Genomic DNA, 6372 nt, shown 5'->3' with positions numbered 1-6372 from the left:
CCCCCCCCCCCCCCCCCCCCGGCCCCAGGGCATTGCCTTCAATGGGATCGGTCATTCCTGTTAACCACCAAGTGATCACTGACTTAACAGGGTTTTTTTTATGTTTATGTGAGAGAGAGACAGACAGACAGACTGACAGAGCCCAAGTTGGGGAGGGGCAGAGGGCAAGGAGGACCCAGAATCCGCAGCAGGCTCCAGGCTCTGAGGTGTCGGCACAGAGCCGGATGGGCCCCAACCCAGGTAGAGTTGCCCTGTGGGCTGCGGGGCCCTGCCCTTTCACAGTAACCATGTTTTCAAACCTAAGACCCCCATTTCCTTAAAGGCCTGGCACCTGACCTGCTACCAATACTGTCAGGGTCACGATTTTAATGACCAAAATCAAAAATAAAACAGAATCCCCCATGGCTGATTTATGCAGGGAAGGATTTACTGCAGACAGGTAACACCCCTGCAAGGGCTGGAGGCACAGATCTGAGGCTGGGCCTCCAGAAGCTGCTCTTGAAGTCAGCGCAGAGCCATGGCCTCTACTGAGACCCAAATGGTGGAAACCCGACCCCCTCCCCCCCCGCAGGTATAACTGCTGCTGGCGTGGCGTCACGCGTGCATCCGGGACTCCCTCCACCAGCATCGGCGAAGTGGAGCGCCCACAGAGCCCATTACATCAAATGGTCACTGTCAAGTTGAAGGCCGGGGTTGGGGGCGCATCTGGTGGGCGCAGCCTAGGAAGTCGGTCCGTGTTTCCCCACCTGGCGGCTAGGGATTCCGGGTTCTGACTCTGGCAGGAGAGGTAGATCTCACAGGGTAGGAGTTTATCCAACTGTAGAAAGACAAAGAGCGATAGGAAGTCTCAAATACGGCAAATGTCCACTGTCAGGATAGAGCTAGAATAGGCCCGATCAGCACTGTTGGTCCCTCATTATGCGCAGGGCGTGTAGTCCTTTAGAAGACGGGGTGCTGCTGGGGGGGCCTCGGGAGTCTCACGGAGTCTCACGCACACTGGCCTGTAAGGCAGGTACTGACCTGCCCGTCTGAATGGGAGCGTCTCTGCTGCGCCGAAGTTCTAACAACGCACACTTCTCTTAATGGAGGCGGTGACACAGTGATTGAGGGGGGGGATCAAGCCTTATTGACACTTGTCACTGTCCCCTGAACCGTGTAGTTTGCTCAAAGCATGCATGGGCCTTTCTCTCTAGAAGTTTATGTGAAAGGGTCAGCAGTAGTTACCAGATAGGAACACTTGGGGAAAGCACGCGTCGTGCGAAGATGTCCGGAGACGGAGCGGTTCATCAGGACGGCACCTTAAGGGAGCATGCAGCGACTGCGGGTTGCGTGCTGAGGGGAAATAAATGCCTCTTTCCCGCCAGTTAGTGGAGCAGCCATGACAGGTCCCGCTAATGGTGGCGGTGCAGCCCAGATCACGGAGCCAGAAGTTTCCCCCAAGATGTCACAGCTGGAATTCCAGTTGTAGGTGAGTAACAAATATGTCAGGGTAACATTACGTTTTCTGAGAAGCACGAACGGGGTTAAGGACAGGAATGCGCGAGCGAGCAGAGGCAAGGCAAGTTCAAGGGCAAAGGTCAGGCTGGTGACTATTGAGAGGCACAACACTGAGGACCCTTTAGCAGAAGGCGGTGGAAGAGGCCACCTCCAAACACTGGTCAGAGCAGCTTCCCCTAAAATGGCCCTGGCTGTTTCAGCACACTTGCAGATTCCCAGTGACTTGGGGGTTCGTATCTTATGGCTCTAACTTCCACTTGTAGAAGTTGTCACTAATCTCACCCAATAAAAACTGGCACGCGTGCTGGTGTAACAGAATCGCGGCTTCTGCCAGGCCTGTGGGCCAGCTCCTCCCGGATCCTAGGAGGGTTTGCCCTCACTGTCTCAGCACCATAAAGGGGCCAATAATTAGCATTTGCAGGCTGAGCCACTCTTCCCCACTGTTTGCTGATTGTTAATTAATTAATTAATTGAACAGCAGTTCCTCTAGCCCTGGCTAGCTCTCCCCCTCTCCCCTCACCCTCCCCAGGTGGGAAGAGGACTTTCATAACCTCCTTCAAAGCAGGGTTACATTCTAGATGTTTATTTTTTGGCAGCATGCATAGTGCCCTGCATACACATATTCCTTGTAGAAGAAATGGACAGATGCATGGATGAATGGATAGATAGACACATAAACATATAGGTTATATTTCTTGTTTTTCTCTCACATAAAAGCTTTATTTTTTTTAGTGTTTTTTTTTTTTTTTTTTTTTTTTTTTTGGAGAGAGCACGAGAGAGGGGAGGGCAGAGAGGGAGAGAACCCCGAGCAAGCTCTACACTCTCAGCACAGAGCTCCATGTGGGGCTCAAACCCACAAACTGTGGGATCGTGACCTGAGCCAAAATCAACAATTGGATCTTAACCCACTGAGCCACCCAGGTGCCCCCTAAGAGGGTTTTTTTTTTTTTTTTAAGCTTAGAAGAGAACTTAATATCACCCAAGTTAATCTCATTTTAAGGATAAGAAAACAAGTGAAGAGAATATATACACGACCTCAGCTATTAAGAACATAAACTAGACCATCAGTTCAGTGTTTTTACACTGGAGAAAAGTGCAGGGCCTGCCTCCTCTGGGCCCCTACACAGTTCTGCGTGGATCCTGTCTGTGCCTTCCCAACCTGGATATACCAGGACCCCTACGGGAGGTGACTGGTAGATAACCAGAGAAAGGAGGGGGCCTCGGGGTGGTCTTCCCATTCCTGAGGAGCACCCTGGCTCATGGCAGCCCTGGCTACGAGGAAATGAGATTTACAGCTTTTTAAAAGAATTCTATGAGCCTTTTAATTACAGCGTAGAAATAAGAATTGGCCCTTTCTCAACACTGTCCATGCAACTGCCCCGGTATTTGAGACCAGCCCTCGAGGCATTTGATCTATTTCAGAATGTCTAGTTTTAGAATTTAATCATTCTAGATTATTTAAAGCCCATGATGAAATTAATTTAAGATGATGACTCTTCTTCAGTGAGAGGGAAAAAAAAGGTTAAGTTCAGATCAACTCATTTCAACTCCTTCAGGTTTCCTAGAAGATTGTGAAGATTTCAAATTTTAAAGAATTGGCCAAAATGAGAGAATGAGACTTAGGATCATTTATCTTGGCTTTTCACAAGGTGCAGATAATAGCCCCCTAGATTTATACTGTGCTTTCAACAATTTCAAATCTGTTCTCTCATGCGATGATCTCAGATGGGTACAGAAAGTGTCACTCTTCTATTTGAACAGTTAATGAACTGAACTCTGCAAATGGAAGTAGGTTTATCATGAAATCGCCAAGTCTGAGTTGGACAGTTGGAATGAGAAAGGACTTTAGAAATTGTCCACCCCAAAGCCTCTTTTGAGAGATGAGGAGACAAATGCCAGTCTTCTCTTTCATCTTAAAACAGCTCTGGATACCATCATTTTAGCAAGTAACCAATCTGGTAATACTTGGATTGAACAAAGTCTGTACCATGAATTCTCATCATTCCTGGCATAAAAGATAACATTAAAGATAAAATGTTCTTCTTGTGCAAGTATAAAATGAACACATGTCAAAGATTTTATTTAATTCATCAACTAATGAGGGAACCATTAGATGTTACAGCTGGTTCAAAAGAGAATTCAAAGAATAGGCAGTGATGTGAAATGATTTTACAGTACACGCAAAATAGGTCTGTTTTCAGGGCAATAATAAATTGTATTCCACCAGGTACAATTAACTTGCATTTTTATGGACAAGAATTTTTTGCATTATTATCAGCGTTCTACAGTTTACAGAGTTGTAGGCAGCTCAAAGACAAAGGCAGAGATAACCTAGAAGCATGACCTCCCCAGGATACACCTAGCAATCTTTTGAGTCTTTCATAACTTTTTCCCTACACTTGTACGAATTCACACTTGAATACTGCCAAATACTGAGGAATAAGTAAGAGTAATTCTACACAAATTCTTCTATAAAACCAAAAAGGAACACTTCCCAATTCATTCCATGAGACCATCATTACTCTTACCCCAAAATCAAAGACATTACAGAAGAAAAACTATTGGGGGTGCCTGGGTGGCTCAGTTGCTTAAGCATCCAATGTCTGCTCAGGTCATTATCTCATGATCCACGAGTTTGAGCCCCACATTGGGCCCTGTGCTGATAGCTCAGAGCCTTGAGCCTGCTTCAGATTCTGTGTCTCCCTCTCTCTGTTCTCTTCCCCCACTCATGCTCTGTCTCTCTCTCAAAAATGAATAAAAACATTTAAAAATTTTTAAAAAAAGAAGAAAAACTATTGACCAGTATTCCTCACGAACATAGATGCAAAGATATGAACTAATCAAATGTACCAATATATAAAGAAAGATAATGCATCGTTACCAAGTGGGGTTTATCCCATGAATACAAGCTTGGTTTAATATTCAAGAATTGATCAATATAATTTACCATATTAACAGACTCAAGAAAAAATATCTCAATAGACACAGAAAAGGCAGTTGACAGAATTCATCATCCATTCCTAATCAAAACTCTCAGCAAAGTAGTAGAAGGATACTTCTCTAACCTGAAAAAAGACTTCTATGGAAAACATACAATTTTATGGTGAGAGATGGAACACTTTCCATCTCTCTAAGATCAGGAAGAAGGCAAAGATGTCTACCCTTGTCACTTTTTTTTTCTTTGAGAGAGAGTGTGAGTGGGGGAGAGGGAAATATGAAGAGAGAGAGAATCTTAAGCAGGCTCCACACTCAGCATGGTGCCCGACACATGCAGGGCTTGATCCCACGACCCTGGGATCATGACCTGAGCCAAAATCAAGAGTTGGGATGCTCAACCGACTGAACCACCCGGGTGCCCCTATTCTCGTCACTTCCATTCAACAGTGTACTAGATGTTCCAGCCAAGGCCCAAAGTACAAATGAATAAAAGAAAGGAAGTGGTAAAGGAAAGGTAAATTAAGACTGTCTTTATTTATAGATGACTTGATCATCTCTGTAGAAGATTTGATGGAATCTACAAAAACGCTAATAGAACTAATAAGGATTTAATAAGGTTGTAGGATATAATATCAGTATATGAAAATCAATTATATTTTTATCTTCTATCAGTAAACAATTGGAATTTGAAATGTGAAAAGTGATATTTACAAAAGCATCAAAACAGATGGAACATTTAGAGATATATCTGAAAGATATGTAGGGACTGCACACTTAATAATGAAACATTGCTGAGAGAAATCAAAGAACATGTAAAAAAAAATGAGGGATTCTTTTTTTAAATGTTTATTTGTTTTTTTTGTTTTTTTTTTTTTACAAATAGTTTATTGTCAATTTGGTTTCCATATAACACCCAGTGCTCATCCCCTCACGTGCCCTCCTCCATGCCCATCTCTCCCCTCCCCACCACACCCATCAGTCCTCAGTGTATTCTCAGCATTCAAGAGCCTCTCATGGTTTGCCGCCCTCCCTCTCCCCCACTATTTCCCCCCTTCTTCTCCCCCACGGTCCTCTGTTAAATTCCTCCTAATCCTCCTATACGTGCAAACATGTGATATGTGTCCTTTTCTGCCTGACTTATTTTGCTCAGCATAACACCCTCAAGGTCCATCCATGTTGCTACACATGGCCAGATTTCATTCTTTCTCATTGCCGTGTAGTATTCCATGGTATAGATAAACCACATCTTCTTGATCCATTCGTCTGTTGATGGACACTTAGGCTCTTTCCATGTTTTAGCTATTGTTGAGAGCGCTGCTCTGAACATTGGGGTATACATGTGCCCCTAGGCATCAGCACTCCTATATCCCTTGGGTAAATTCCTAACAGTGCTATTGCTGGGTCATAGGGGAGTTCTATTGTTAATTTTTTGAGGAACCTCCACACTGTTTTCCAGAAGGGCTGCACCAGTTTACATTCCCACCAACAGTGTAGGAGGGTGCCCGTTTCTCTACATCCTCGCCAGCATCTAGAGTCCTCTGATTTGCTCATTTTAGCCACTCTGACTGGTGTGAGGTGGTATCTCAGTGTGGTTTTGATTTGTATTTCCCTGATGAGGAGGGATGCTGAGCATTGTTTCATGTGTCTGTTGGCCATCTGGATGTCCTCTTTGGAGAAGTGTCTGTTCATGTCTTTTGCCCATTTCTTCACTGGATTATTTGTTTTTTGGGTGTGGAGTTTGGTGAGTTCCTTATAGATTTTGGATATTAACCCTTTATCTGATATGTCATTTGAACCTATCTTTTCCCATTCCGTCGGTTGCCTATTAGTTTTATGGATTGTTTCCTTTGCTGCGCAGAAGCTTTTAATCTTGATGAGGTCCCAAAGTTTATTTTTGCTCTTGATTCCCTTGCTTTTGGGGATGTGTCAAGTAAGAAA

Source organism: Hyaena hyaena, unplaced genomic scaffold, assembly GCF_003009895.1.
Source record: "Hyaena hyaena isolate Hyena2069 unplaced genomic scaffold, ASM300989v1 scaffold_50, whole genome shotgun sequence".
Classification (NCBI taxonomy): domain Eukaryota; kingdom Metazoa; phylum Chordata; class Mammalia; order Carnivora; family Hyaenidae; genus Hyaena; species Hyaena hyaena.
Note: the sequence above shows the minus strand (reverse complement) of the source record.